Genomic DNA, 15,377 nt, shown 5'->3' with positions numbered 1-15,377 from the left:
GGTCCGGGCCTGGGAGCGGGGTCCGGGCTCCCCGCTTGGCTCCAGCTCCAGGGGCGGAGGCGCCGGCGGAGGAGGCCCGGCGCCCGGCGGAGCAACGGCCTCAGGCTCGGGGGGCGGGGCTGCGGAGTCAGCCCCACTGCGGAGCTTCGAGACCCCTGCCCGGGTCCGGACCAGCAGTTGTGGCAGCGGTGGCAGTACCAGCAGCAGCCGCGGCCACCGCCGCTGCCGTGCCAGGCATTGCCGGCCTGGGCACCGCGCGGGGAGTGGGTTCGGCGAGGCCGGGGGCCCGCTGGGGAGCGCTGTTTACGCGGCAGCGGCTGGGTGAGGGTCAAGGGGCTGCGCTCCGTGCGATCTCTCCGGTCGGCGGCGAGAATGTTTGCAGCCCTGGGGCCAGCAGTCGGTCAGTACGGAGTGGGGGGGTGGGGCGGTCTCCTTTTTTCCCCAAATGGGAATCGATCTGGGCTCTCCTGGCTGGTCGGAAAGGGTTCTTCCTCCCGCCGCAGTGGAGGCCGGGGGTGGGGGTGGGGGGCGGAGGGAGAGGATGGGAGGGGAGAGAAGGGAGGAAAGGACCGTGGTGGCGGGGGCGTGCGTTTGCGCCGCGCGCTCGGACTGCGGGGCGCGCACTCAACCAATCGCTCCGGACGTTGCTCCAGCCGCGGGGGCAGGGGAACAGCCTGGACTGGGCTCCACCGTTCTTCCCATTCCCAGTCTCAGCCTGGGTCTCGGCAGCGGCGGGCGGGAAGGAGCCCCAGGAAGGGGGGTGGGGAGGTAGGAGCCCTAGCTGAGGCAGCCGCTGCCACAGCGGCGCTGGGACCCAGCTACCCGGCCCCGCCCCCTCGGCTGGATTTACGCCTGGCCACACCCCCTCACCCGGGCCCGCCTCACTTTTTGCAGCTATAGCCCTCCTTTCTGCTGCTTAAAAATCCTCCCCTCAAGCCTGCCTTCCCCATCCCTCCCTGGTCCCCCACACACGTGTCTCCGGGCTCCCCCCAAATCTGCCTTTCTGTCCTGTATCAGGTCTCCCCGCCCCCCCACTTTGCTCTGCCTTCAATCTCTTTTCCAGAAGCCTTTCCACAAGCTCCAGTTTCCCTAGGACTTGGCTCATGGAGGACTTATCTTTGATGCTCTTCACTTTGCTCAGACCAGACCTCATGGTCCTTTCCTTTGCCGCTCTCTTGCCACTGGTGCATCTGCCTGACAACATCCCAACCTTCAATAATCCCACTGTCCACCTATTGCAGGCCTGCTCCCAGGCTGCTAAACACTACTAAAGAGACCTATCCAACTTAACATTTGTACCACTCCAAACTTATCGTTCCAGCTTCTACCAGACTTCACTGCTGACCCACAACTCTACTGTGCATCCCTACAAAGTTCTCTCTCCCCCATTCTCCACAGCAGCCATTTCCAACCTTCATGCTTCTCAAACTTCCAACTTCTCCAAGTAACTCCCACCTCTTCACCGACAAGGCATCAAAAAACAGAAATCCTTTCTTCTTCCTATCAAACTAAACATACTCAGGTCTCTTTCATCTAAAAACAAATAAACAGGGGCCTCCCTGGCAGTGTAAGGGGTTAAGCAAAGCACTGTAAAGCTATCCATAGCCTCTGCAGCACAAGTTTAATCCCTGGCCAGGGACCTACCCACATGATGCAACAGACCTCTCCTGTCTTGCCTGCTGCTCCCCTCAGTAGTGTATTTCAGTCAGTCTGCCTGTTCTGTTCCCCACTCTGTCTCTGGTAAATCCTCTCACTCCCACCCCCGCACTTCTGGGCTGTACCCCAGTTCTTGTAAACATAAATAAATCTTTAAAAACAAACAATTACCAAAAATTCTCCCTCTCAGACCATCTCCCTTATTTCTCCATTCTATAAACATCTCAAGAATTGCCTACACTTAACTGCCTTAATTTTCCCACTCCCACCGCCTCCACAAATTGCCTGATACTGCTTTCATCAAGGTCTTCCAAAGCACCAAATCCAATAAAATCTTTTCAGAAATTGTTCCACTGGATTTCTTAGTAGCATTTGTCACTAGTGAGCCACCTTAAACCACTTCCATGACACTGCACTCTGATTTTTCTACTACTTCCTTGGTAATTCCTTTCTACTTGTCCAGGTTCTTCTTTGGCCAATCCAATCCTTACATGTGGGTATTCTTTGCAGCTCTCCTGGCTTCCCTGTTCTCTTTCTTCCATTATTACATTCACTCCCATGGGGTCAATTATCATCTCTTTGCTGATGACTCACAAATTGATACCCCAAGTCCAGATATTTCTGACACTGCATTCCACTAGTAATTAAACAGCTTTAACTGAATACTCCAGAGGACCACAACTCGAGGCATCATCCTCCTAACCGGTTTGGCCTTTGTACTTTACCTAAGTGAATAACCCCAGTCAAAGCATAAACCTGAGCTACACCAACTCTTCTCTCTCCTCCACCCCTATGCAATCACCAAGTCCCATCTTTTTTTAACCTCCTGAATATCTCCCAAATTTAATTATGTAGTCTCATTTCCACGGCCACTATCTTAGTCTAGGCCAGCATCATTTTAAACTGCAATACTGTCACAGCTTCCCAATTTCAGTCCTGTTCTCTGAAATCTATTCTCTATGCTATAGACAGTGTGATCTTGTGTAAAGGTATATCAAATTATATCACTGTCATGTTTAGAACATTATATCACTGTCATGTTTAGAACAATGAGTCCCCATTGGCTCGAAAAGAAACCTACCATCCCCAACAGTGATGATTAACCAAGTCTTCATGATCTGACTCCTGCCAGCCTTTCTAGACTCCACACCTAAGTAAAAGCTGAACTTCATAGACTATTCCTTAGTGTCTCTAGCTTCTGAGGCTTTGCATATGTTGTTGCTTCTGCGGGAAACTCCACATCTCCCCAGTTCCACTTCATTTGTTCTTTAGATCTCAGCTCATTTGATGAGTGTCTTGTGTACACACACTATGGACCAGGTACCAGGTGAGGCACTGGTTATGCAGTAGTATATAAAATAGACATGAACAAGACTCTCAGGGATCTCAGAATTTACCCTCTGGTCCTGGAGAGAATGTGAAGTAAATAAACATAATTACACATAAACACACAATCACAAATTGTGATAAAGTTATAAAAGGCTCTAACAGGGTGATAAGAGAATAACAGGGTGGGGGCAATTTAGCCTGGGAAGTTAAACAAGGCCTGATATTTCAACTGAGACTTGAAGGAATGGGAGTTAGCAGATGATGAGTGAAGGCGAAAATGTTTCACGCAGAAGACAGCAAGTGGGAAGTCCTGGGGAAAAAGGGACATGGTACATGTAGGAACCACAGGAAGGCCAGTGTTGCTGGAGCACATGAACTGAGGGCAAGATGGGTGGGATATGGGGTGGAAGAGGTAGGTAGGAGTCAGATTATTGAGGGATTTAAAGGCCATGGTAGAAAGGATGAATATTATTCTATGATCAATTGAAAGGCATTGAAGCAGTGCTCTTTAAGTGAGTCAAACTGCAGAAGATACTGAAATGAATTTGAGAAAATAGAAAATATCAGCCTCCCTGGTGGTGCAGGGGGTTGATTGCCGCACTATGGGGTGGTCCACAGCCTCTGGGGCACGAGTTTGATCCCCGGGCGGCCAGGGAGATTCACAAATGGCGAGGCAGACCTCTCCTGTCTCGCCTGCTTCTCCCCTCAGAAGTGTATTTCAGTTGGTCTGGCTGTTCTGTTCCCGACTCTGTCTCTGGTGAATCTCACCCCCCCCCCGCCCCGCATCTCTGGCCTGTGCCCAAGTTCTTGTGTGCATGGATAAATGGGTCTTTAAAAAAAAAAAGAAAATAGAAAATATCAAAATATATCACAGGGTAATGTAGGAAAGGTAAGTATGTTTCATGAAACTTTTATTTCAGTTTGGTATTATTTTAACACAAGGAAATAGTATCTTTTAGTAGGTACTTCACATCCTCCCAATGCTGAAATAACATGACACTAAAAGGCTTTAAATTTGGGATTGACAGGGTTAACTATTAAAATAGATTATTTTGGCTGCTGTAGATTGGATTGGAGATGGACAAGGTAAGAGCCTACTGAAGTCAAAGATGATGAATTAAGGTGGTAGCAGTGGATATGTGTTACAGGGCAGGGAGAGGAGCACCCCAGAATCCCCAAACCTGACTGCTCTAATTAGGTTCTGCCATCCCCCGCATCAAGACAAAATATAGAAGACCTTTAATGGAAAGGAACTTTAATACAATTAGTGAGTGAAGAATATAGAAAAGACAAAGAATATAGTTGCTAAATCGAGCACCCAAAGTTACCCATCCTCTAGTGGGTAAAAGTCCAGCCAAATGGTATAAAAAACACCTTCCAGTGGGGATGCAGATAAAAGGATCAGAATCAGTCAGATAAGTCTGGGAGAAAAAGATCAAAATCAAGATAAAAGCTGCCATTGTTAACCTCCCCACAGGTCACTCACCCACATGTGTTCCAACTATTCCACCACCAAAAGGCAAGTACAGCTTCTTCACATGTCTCCCTGCTCCATGTGCCTCCTCCAGGTCTCTTTTTGGCTCTGCATCCTGCTTCCTTCTTTCCCTAGTCTCCTCTCCTTCTTCTTCTCTCTGCTTAGCTCCCCCCTCCTTTGGGTGGGGCAGGGAACCTGGAACTTCCCCCTTTCCTGAGCACCACCCTGTTACAATACCCCCTTTTAATTTTTATACCACCATATCTATGATGCCACAGATCTCAAGGTGCAGTCTTAGGAGACAGTCTTTTTCAGGGTCCCAATGTATGTAAGAGAAGCAACAATAAGTAAGGAGCCTTGTCCATGTATGTCCAGTATGACAGTCCTCCATTACTGGAAGATAGTCTGTCAGTCCATGCCAAAAGAAAAACATCTGGAGGCACTAGCCAAAACAAGACAGCAAATATATCAAAATCACAGGAAGAAAAATTTTCTTAAAAACTTTAGTTTAACTTTTTTTAAAAACAAGTTCTTTCCACCTTGATCCCAATTTTATCCAACAGTACAGCAAAAATTTACAAACTAAATTTACTTTCAGACCATTTTACCTATTTTTTGCATAAAGTCACAGGGCAGAATAACCAAACAGAAATTTTAGCTGGCTTTGTTGTAATACTCCATATAGGATCAGAGTGAAACTTTTTAAAGATTTATTTATTTATGCATACAAAAACTGGTGTGTAAGCCAGAGGTGCAGGGAGGTGAGAGGATTCACCAGAGAGTGGGGTGCAGAACAGGCAGATCTACTGACATACACTGCTGAGGGGAGCAGAGGGCAAGGCAGGAGAGGTCTGCTGCACCATGTAGATTGTTCCCTGGCCAGCTGGGGATCTAACTCCTGCTGCAGTGGCTGGTGATAGCTTGATGAGAACTACCTTTAACCCCTGCTTCACCAGGGAGGCCACCAGAGTGAAACTCTTTTTTTTTTTTTTTAAAGATTTATTTATTTATTTATACAAGCACTGGGTACAGTCAGAAGTGTGGGAGGGTGAGAGAATTCACCAGAGCCAGAGCGGGGAGCAGAGCAGGCAGAAGGACCTAAGTACACTGCTGAGGGGAGTAGCGGGTGGCAAGAGAGGTCTGCGCGCCATGCAGGACCCTCCTCTGGTGGCCGGAGAGCGGTCGGGGATCGAACCAGCGTTGCAGAGGCTGTAGGCAGCCTCGCAACCCAGCGCTCAACTGCTGCGCCACTGGGGAGGCCCCAGAGTGAAACTCTTGACATCAGGTCTGTGCAGGCTTCAGGAACAAAGTCGATACTCCCAGACTCCACCTGGGGTTTCCTCTTCTCGAGGTTACCAGGAGCTTTTCTTTTTCTGGGTTGTTCAGTCCTGCCAATGGAGGCAGCTTCCTCACCTTTCTTTGAGGTCTCTGGAACCCTACAAACAAAAATAGGAGGTTCTCCTCTTCTTGGTTCAGCCCAAATTCAACTTCCTGAAAGAATTCCAATCAAAGTCACAGAATGAAACACATTTCCAATTTTCTAGTTTAAACAGACAAAATTCCCTATTGCAGTTATGCAAAAATAGACTGCACTGAGTAGTAAAAATTATTACCACTATTTTACATACTGTGTTGGTATCAAGGGGAGAGAAAATGCAAGTTAGCTCTGCTGGAAAAAAATGCAACATTGCTGTAGTTCCTGGTCAACCAAAACAAGAAAACTTTCTTTGATACAAAACAAAATGCAAAAAATTACCAGTATTATGTCAAACAAAACTTAGTAAAAATCAGGTTTATCTCCAATAGTCTATTCAGTCCGTTGTAAGAAATTTTCACTGTCAAAATTTCCCTCAATTGGCATCAGTTGAGATCTTTTCCGCCTTAATTTCTCCAGAAACAATTTCTGCAGATATCATACCATTGAAATAGCCAGTATTGCAGGACAATCAAAATTGAAAATTTACATACATATCAGATACTGAAAGGTTTTATATGTTTCAGAAAGCCAATGTCAACATTTTTTAAAAAGATTTATTTATTTATACAAGAACTGGGGTACAGTCAGAAGCGTGGGAGGGTGAGAGAATTCACCAGAGCCAGAGCGGGGAACAGAACAGAGAGACCGCTGAAATACACCTCTGAGGGGAGCAGCGGGAGTGGCAGGAGAGGTCTGCGTGCCATGTGGGACCCTCACTGGTGGCTGGGGATCGAACTGGCGCTGCAGAGGCTGCGGGCAGCTTCGCAGCCCAGCGCTCAACAGCTGCGCCACCAGGGGAGGCCCCAATGTCAACATTTTTTGTACATGCCAAAGTTTTACCTTTTTTCCAAGTGACAATGCTTCCCTTTTCCAGTTTTACTTTACTAGGTAAGCCAAATAGGACAAATTCATCTAATACCTTTCCCAGGAGGAAGGGAAATTTTATGGAGTATCTCTGGAGCTCTAGTGAGGTTCCATAAAATTTCCTTTGATCAACCAAATGACAGATTACCAAAATTTTGCTTGAATTTAGATTTCTGGGAAGCTTTGCCATAAATATCAGAAAACAGCAGCTACAACAATATTTGATTTCTATGAAAGCTCTGGCTCAGTCCAAAAACCTTGAATTTTCCAGACTCCCATTTTTCTGACAATTAGAAGACATGTACCCAACATCATTAACCCAGACAATAGATAAAATTATACCCAATACAACCTTGTAAGTGCCTGTTTTAAAACAACCCATTACATTACAAATTAGTTATTATTAATCAAAAATTATTTTACATCATGTGTTCTCAAAACACTTGCACCAGTTTTTATTACATTTTTCCCCCACAATGTCTATAGGCACCATCTCAACCAGTTTTACGAGGCCAAGACAGTTAGGCACAAGGAATGGACCTACTGACATACAATATATAGACACAGACCGTTTTCTTAGTTATGCCACATGGAATATCTTATGTAACTGCAGTTTTACTCCATAGGCTCAGAAAAAAATCTCAAACTGTTAGGGGGAAAGGATGTCCTGAGCAAACTCCATACAGGTTTTGTGGACTCTACCCCCACTCCAGACCAAAGCCATCAAGACATTGGGAATGACAAATCCCATCATCACCAAAGGGAGTGTTGCTGGGATCTTAAGGTGGAGTTAAGCAGCCAGGTTTGGTATAAAACCAGACATGTGGGCCTTAGCTCACTCTCTTGGCCCCAAGGCTCTTGGCTTTTTGCTAGCTCTCAGCCTTTTCACCAGCTATCATCGTGCCATTGGGATTCCAGGTCAGTGAACTGGTCGGAAGCATTCACGAATTTATCTCCCTCTTTTTTCTCCTTGAGATATTTATTTCCCTTTCTTTTGTAAATAAACCCTTTATTAACGTTTTGTGTGTGTGTGCAGTTGAGTATTAATAAGTCCTTTTTAAGTGTGTAGGTGAGGACCCACAGTCAGGTAACCCATTTCATATCGGGGTTGCCCTGTAACAAAAACCCCTCAAAACGTGGAGTGTTCCTGGCAGAAATCACAGGTTCTAGTTGTCATCCTACAAACCGAAGACTTTGGAAATAGGGGGAAAAAGTTTTTATTAATTACAAGAGTTATACGACCTTGTTTATCACTTCAGGGTTTTTGGTGTTCAAGCCTTTTTATTAGAAGTCAATCCTGGGGTATCCTGCACAGCAGCTGAAAGAGCAAAATTAACAGTTAACTTTTTAGATTAAAGGAGTCATCTCTCGTTTTCTACCAAACAGGCAGTCCTTGGGTTTCCTGGAAGAGAACCTGAAAAAGCAAAATCAAAACATCAGCAGTTAACTTTCAATCGAAAGGAGTCATCCATCTCCTTATTTCTGTTAGCCACTCTGGGACTGAGCTGAAAGAGCAGATTCAACATCAAAGTAAAGATTATACCTCCTACACACTGGGGAGGAACAGCAACAACACAGGTATGAAAACTTGGTACAGTTACATCATGCACCATAAAGAGTGCTTTCCACAACAGACCTTCCTCAGTGGGAAATAGATTCTTAGAATCTTTTTTTTTTAAAGATTTATTTATTTATTTATACAAGCACTGGGTACAGTCAGAAGCACGGGAGGGTGAGAGAATTCACCAGAGCCAGAGCGGGGAGCAGAGCAGGCAGAAGGACCGAAGTACACTGCTGAGGGGAGCAGCGGGGGGCAGGAGAGGTCTGCGCGCCATGCGGGACCCTCCTCCGGTGGCCGGGGAGCAGCCGGGGATCGAACCGGCGCTGCAGAGGCTGCAGGCAGCTTCGCAACCCAGCGCTCAACCACTGCACCACCGGGGAGGCCCTAGATTCTTAGAATCTTGACTTACACCAGCAATCAAACAAATCCAGAATTCAAATGGCAAACATGCTCAAAACAACTTGTGGAGACAAAATTCACAGCAGCAAATCCTTTCAGACTCTGACATAATCTTTTTAATTTTTCTGATCTAGACTTTGCAAAAATTCAAGTTATTTTCAAGAATCCATCAAGGCTACCAATAATTATCAGTTGTTGGTCAAGGCTACTTTTTCCTTAGCACCAAGCATACATTTGCTAATTTAAACCAATTTTGCTCCATTGTTGGCTTGCAAAACCCCTAAGGCAGAGATCAGAAATTGGTCAAAGTCAAAACCAAAGTCAAAGCAACATATCACTGAAGAACCATTTATTGCCTTTAGAAATGCTAATGAGACAGCAGAGATCACAAAAAAAGTTCCAAAGTCCTAGCAACAAGAACCTCTGAGTTTTAGAAGAGCCCAAGTGGACTCAGACCCCATCTTTAATCTGGCCACATGGCCCAACATACTACCATCCTTTTTTTAAAATTAATTTTTTCATTTATACAAGCACTGGGTACAGTCAGAAGCGCGGGAGGGTGAGAGAATTCACCAGAGCCAGAGTGGGGAACAGAACAGGCAGACTGATGAAATACACTGCTGAGGGGAGCAGCAGGTGCTTCAGGAGAGGTCTGAGTGCCATGTGGGACCCTCGCTGGTGGCCAGGGATCGAGCCAGCACTGCAGAGGCTGTGGGTAGCTTCACAGCCCAGTGCTCAACCACTGCACCACCAGGGGAGGCCCCATACTACCATCTTTTGAGTGAAACTCCTACATAGAAAAATTTTCACAAAATCAAACATCTTAGCAAGTGACTACATACTTACACACAGACGCACAGAGTTATCACAAGGCCCAAGCCAGTTTTTTTCAACAGCAATTCTACATCTGAAACAAACACACTAGAGAAACCAAAAAACACATTTGCTCTTATGGTAGCCAGTGCCATGGGGAATTCAACCTTCCCCATGGGGCCGCACTTACCAGGGATGGCTCTGCCCAATATTGGGTGCCAAATCTGTTACAGGGCAGGGAGAGGGCACCCCAGAACCCCCAAACCTGCCTGCTCTAAATAGGTTCTGCCATCTGCTGCATCAAGACAAAACATATAAGACCTTTAATGAAAAGGAACTTTAATACAATTAGTAAACAACATAGAAAAGACAAAGAATATAGTTTCTAAATTAAGCACCCAAAGTTACCCATCCCCTAGTGGGTAAAAGTCCAGCCAAATGGGATTGTCCCAGAGCAAGGCCTGAAAGCCTGACATAAGCTAAAGTACCATCTAGCGGGGACCCACAGAAAAGGATCAGAATCAGCCAGACAAGTCTGGGAGGAAAAGATCAAAATCAAGATAAAAGCTGCCATTGTTAACCTCCCCACGGTCTCTCACCCACATCTGTTGCAACCAGTCCATGACCAAAAGGCAAGCGCAGCTTCTTCACAAGTCTCTCTGCTCCATGTGCTTCCTCCAGGTCTCCTTTTGACTCTTCATCCTGTTTCCTTCCTTCCCTAGTCTCCTCTTCATCTTCTTCTCTCTCAGCAACCCCCTCCTTTGGGTGGGGCAGGGAACCTGGAGCTTCTTTTCCTGGGCACCAACCTGTTACAGATGGAGAAAGGTGTGAACAGATTTGAGAGATTCTTAGAATTGAAAGGACTTGGAGTGGTGGCTTGCAGGTGGAATGGAGAGGGATAAACCAAGGATGCCCCCTAGGATCTGACATGGGGCTGTTACAGAGAGTGATCTCCATAAAAAGGGGAGGTTCTGTGTTCTCTGCCCTACCTAATGAAGGGTGGAGCTGAGCTTTGAGAAGCTAGAGTAGACTTAGAGAAGACTTGGAGGAGGCACTTGGAACAGAGAGATGTGAGGTATTTCTACTTGTTTCTGAGCTTTAGATACATAGCAGGGGCCTGGAGGACATGGAAGGAGACACATAAAGTCAAGACGTGAAGAAACACTTGGAATACATGTGGGTGAGAGGCTGATAATGACAGCCTTTATCTTGATTTGATTTTCTCCTTTCGTCCCAGACTTGCCTGGTCCCTTCTGCCCCTTTTCCCGTGGTTCCCTGCCAGAAGGTGCTTATGACTTATGACTTATGCTTATGAATGTGCTTAAGACTTAAAGCAAGCTTTTGGGCCTCAGCAGCCCCTCTCTGGGTCAACTTTGTTTGACTGGCCATTTACCCACAAGGGGATGGGTAACTTTGGGTGTTTTATTGGGAAACTATTATCTTTTCTCATTATGCACACTACTCCTATTAAAGTTCTTTCCTACTAAGAGAATGCTTTGTCTTTATGTGATGGATGACAGAACCTCTTTAGAGAATGCAAGTTTGGGGGTCCAGGGGTACCCCTAAGTCTGCACACTATCAGGGCTGGACATTTTCAATTCTTCATTGAGATGAGGCAGAAAGAGGAACGGATTTTTCAGGGGAAGATGAAGAGTTCCGTTCTAGGCAAGTAGAGAAGTTAAGTAGGTAGCGGTATATACATCCCAGGGGGAGAGATTTCAGATATGAATGGGAATTGATAATATAGAGATGACATTAAAAGGCATGAGAGGGGCCTCCCTAGTGGTGTCAAGGGTTAAGCATCAGCACTGTGAAGCAATCTGCAACTATTGCAACACAAGTTTGATCCCCAGCCAGCCAGGGAGTAACCCACATGGTACAGCAGATCTCTCCTGTCTTGCCTGGTTCTCCCTTCAGCAGTGTATTTCAGTCAATATGCTTTTTCTGCTTCCCACTCTGTCTCTGGTGAATCCTCTCATGACCACCCCCCACCTCTGGCCTATACCCCAGCTCTTGTATGCATAAATCAATAAATCTTTAAAAATAAATAAATAAAAGGCATGAGAAAAGAGGTCAGTCTGAAACAGAGCAAATAGAAAGTAAGAGGATCCCATGACTGTGCTCCAAGGAAATCCAGCTTTAAGCTCTCTGAACTAGCTAGGTCAGCCTCCTTCACTGGAGAAGTGTGGCACAGTGGTCAAACATGTAGGCAGACTGGAGCTGAATTAGGCAGACTGGAGCTTTTTTTTGTACCTTGGGTGCATAGAACAAGATTCATCCTAATTCTTGGTCTAGGTTGGGCCTACACTTTTGTCTCCTCTGTGCAACCTTGGACAAGTTATACATCACTCTGAGTCTCAGTTACCCCATCTGTATGCTGGGGATGATAATAATACCCACAATCACATCAGAGTTGAGAGGGTTTGATGATATAACTCATGCAAATGCATGAAAAGTCGCAGGTAACTAATGTTTAATAAATTATAGCCCTCTACTTGATTATGGGTGTAGGATGTAGTAGTGAATAACAAAGACCAGGGCCCTGCCTGGACTCACAGTCCATAGGTAGCACATAGTCCAATGCCAGCCCTGATACATCCCCGAGAAACTTGTGTACGGTTGTTTGGTCAAAACAATGTCGTTCTTTTATCTCTATATTCCTTTCTTAATCCCCAATCACTCCCACAGTTCACCATCATTGTTACTACCTCTCAGACACCCCCTGTCTTTTGTCTCTTTTCCTTTCTCTTGCCCTTCTGTTTATATATTTTAATTTAAAGATTTATTTTCTTGTATTTATGCATACAAGAACTGGACTGTAGGCCAGAGGTGTGGGGTGGCGGGTGAGGTGAGAGGATTCACCAGAGGTAGTGAGGAGTAGAACAGGCAGGTCTACTGAAATACACTGCTGAGGGGAGCAGTGGGTGAGACAGGAGAGGTCTGCATCACGCTGACCTGGGATCGAACTCAGGCTGCAATGGCTGTGTTGGGGGGAATGGATGCCCTGAAAGAACTCCACAAACCACAAACACAGACTTTATGGACTCCACCCCCACTCCACCAAACTGATTCAAGATGCCAAGAACTACAAATCCCTTAATGTCATTATCACCAAAGAACTGAGGGTGGAGGAACTGAGGGTGGAGGTAAGCAACCAGGTATGGTATATAACTAAACATGTGGGCCTTGGACCTCTCTCGATTTTTCACTGACTTTCAGTATGCTATTGGGGTTCCAGCTCAGCGGAACTGGTAGGATGCATTCACCAATTTAATCTCCCTTTCTTTCTCCCTGAGTTATTAATTTCTTCATTTCCCCTTCTTTTGTAAATAAACCCCTTATTAACCTTTTTGTGTGTGCCTGCAGTTGAGTCTTATTATAAGTCCCTTTAAAGCGCGGGTGAAGACCCACAGTCAGGCAACCTATTTCATATTGGGGTTGCCCTGTAACAGTTGGTGATAGCTTGATAGTGGTCAGACTTTAACCCGTGTGCCACCAAGGAGGCCCTGTTTATATCTTTTTGGTGGTTTCTCTTTTCACTCTCCTATTTGTTCTCTCTTTCTCTATTGCTCTCTTTCTTTATTGTTATCTCTTTCTCATTGTGACTTGTCTCTACTAAACTTATGGTTCTCCTCTTGGTCTGTATCTCTCTGTCCTCACATATATAGTACCATATTGCTCTACCTTGTCTGTTTCTAAATTTTTGTCTTTTCTTTTTCTTTTTCAATTTCGTTGGGCTCTGTGGGTTATTTTCTGTCTGCCTGTCCATCCTTATCACTCTGTCTCTATCTATCTTATCTTTGCCTGTTTCCAAGTCTTTATCCTTCTATTTGTGTTGCTTCATTCATATGTCTCTATTCCCCAATGATCTTCCCTATTTTCTCCTTTCTGTTCCAACTGCTAACTTCTTTTCCCCCATAAGATTTATATTCTTTGTCTATTTCCTACCTCCCCCCTCTCTGACACACACACACACACACACACACACACACCACATACACCTCTGTTTCCCTTCTGTTTCCTCCTCTTTCCCCTGTTTGCCTATTTGATTTTCTCTTTTATCACTGTTTTTTTGCATAGAAGAGCTGGGGTGTGTGCCAGAGGTGCAGGGGGTGAGAGGATTCACCAGAGACAGAGTGGGGAGCAGAACAGGCAGATTTACTGAAATACACTGCTGAGGGGAGCAGCAGGCGAGACAGGAGAGGTCTGCTGCACCATATGTGGTTTAGTTCCCTGGCTAGGGATGGAACTCAGGCCATAATAGTGACAGTGCTGAGACTCAACACCTGGGCCACCAGAGAGGCCCTCTATCATTTTTTTCTATCTCTATTGCTTGTCTCTTGTCTCAATTTCTCTTTCCCTATGCTTTGTCTGTTGCTATCTTGTCCCCAATTCCCCATCCCTGTGTCTCTCTCTGTCACAAGAGTAGTGAAGAGTATGTATGCTCTCTGGTGTTAGATTGTTTGGATTCCAATCTTAGTTGTGCCACTGACTTGCTGTGCCTCAGTGTCCTCATCTCCAAAATCAGTCTGATAACATGAGAATTTAATGAGCTAATATACGCATTGCCCTTTAGAACCAGGCCTCAGACAATGCTTTAATAAATGCTCAAAAATGTAAGCTTTGGGGCCACTCTGGTGGTGCAGGGGTTAAAGTCTCAGTGCTATCAAGCTATCACTAGCCTCTGCAGCACCAATTCCATGCCCAGCCAGGGAGCTAAAGCACACGGTAGAGCAGACCTCTCCTGTCTTGCCCACTGCTCCCCTCAGCAGTGTATTTCAGTCGATCCGCCTGTTTTGCTCCCCACTCTGTCTCTGGTGAATCCTCTCACCCCCACCTCCACACCTCTGGCCTGTACCCCAGTTCTTATATGCATAAATAGATAAAAATAAATCTTTTTTAAAACTGTAAGCTACATCATCAGCCTCTTCTCTTCCTTATCACATCAGTGTCCATCTTTGTCTACCTAATTCCAGTCACACCCTCCCTATCTACTTGGCTATTATTATCTCTGTGTCTCTCTCTGTACTGTCTTTTATGTAGCTGCCTCTCTGATTCCATCTGCTTCAGTCTCCATCTCTCTCTCCCTACATTCCTGCCTCACCTTGGCTAGTTCCTCTTTCCCCACTCTGCCTATTCCACCTCTCTGTATGTATCTCTGTCCCTATCTTTTATACCTATCTTTGACTATTTGTTTCTACCTTTTAGGCCCCATTTCTCAGTTTCTGCATCTATATTTCTGTGTCCAATTTTCTCTAATAAGTTTCTCTTTCCATATCTAATGTTACTGATTACCTTTAAAAAATCTTATTCTGTTTTGTTATCTTCATTTCTCTGGGTCTTCCTTTGGCCTCTCTGGACAACTTGGATTGGAATTGGTCTGGTTGATAATGTGGAACTATAAAAGGATTTAGGAAGACGAAGTAAGCCTGGCAAGAGGCAAGTGGCAGGGTGTGGAATTTCATGGCTCTGCCAAATCCTTTAAAAAAGTGGCCTCTGAGGTCAAAGTTAGCATAAACCCCCTCAACTCAGCCTCTTGAAGAAAGACAAAGAATGCTGCAGTTATTGGGAAGACCAGGAAGGGGTATTTTATTTTCTGAGTGAAATTCCATCCGGAAGCTGGAATCCAGAGCATTTCCTGTTGTAATGTTTCTTCCAGACTGGAGAGGGAACTTGCCACGTAGCATGTGCACTCCATGCATATATTTCTACAGTGAGACACAGAGATGCATACAGAATGCCCTGCACTTAGAGACACAGACATGTGCAAAGACATAAAGATACACAGAGAATCACAACTCTTC

The 15,377-nt window shown here is 45.5% G+C and overlaps 1 protein-coding gene across 1 annotated transcript in view; it reads left to right on the top strand.

Annotated features, from left to right (window-relative positions):
* The first annotated feature begins 8,334 nt into the window (after positions 1-8,334).
* Positions 8,335-15,377, top strand: part of GNL3L (G protein nucleolar 3 like) — a 46,600-nt gene continuing 39,557 nt past the window's right edge. Inside the window, exon 1 of the mRNA XM_037512346.2 lies at positions 8,335-8,378. The gene's annotated coding sequence lies outside the window, so the exon portion shown is untranslated. The remainder of the gene's footprint in view (positions 8,379-15,377) is intronic.

The sequence above is a fragment of the Talpa occidentalis genome, unplaced genomic scaffold (genome assembly GCF_014898055.3).
Source record: "Talpa occidentalis isolate TD23 unplaced genomic scaffold, MPIMG_talOcc4v2.1 talOcc4.15, whole genome shotgun sequence".
NCBI lineage: Eukaryota > Metazoa > Chordata > Mammalia > Eulipotyphla > Talpidae > Talpa > Talpa occidentalis.
The sequence above is the reverse complement of the archived record's forward strand: the minus strand, read 5'-3'. Positions and strand labels throughout refer to the sequence as shown.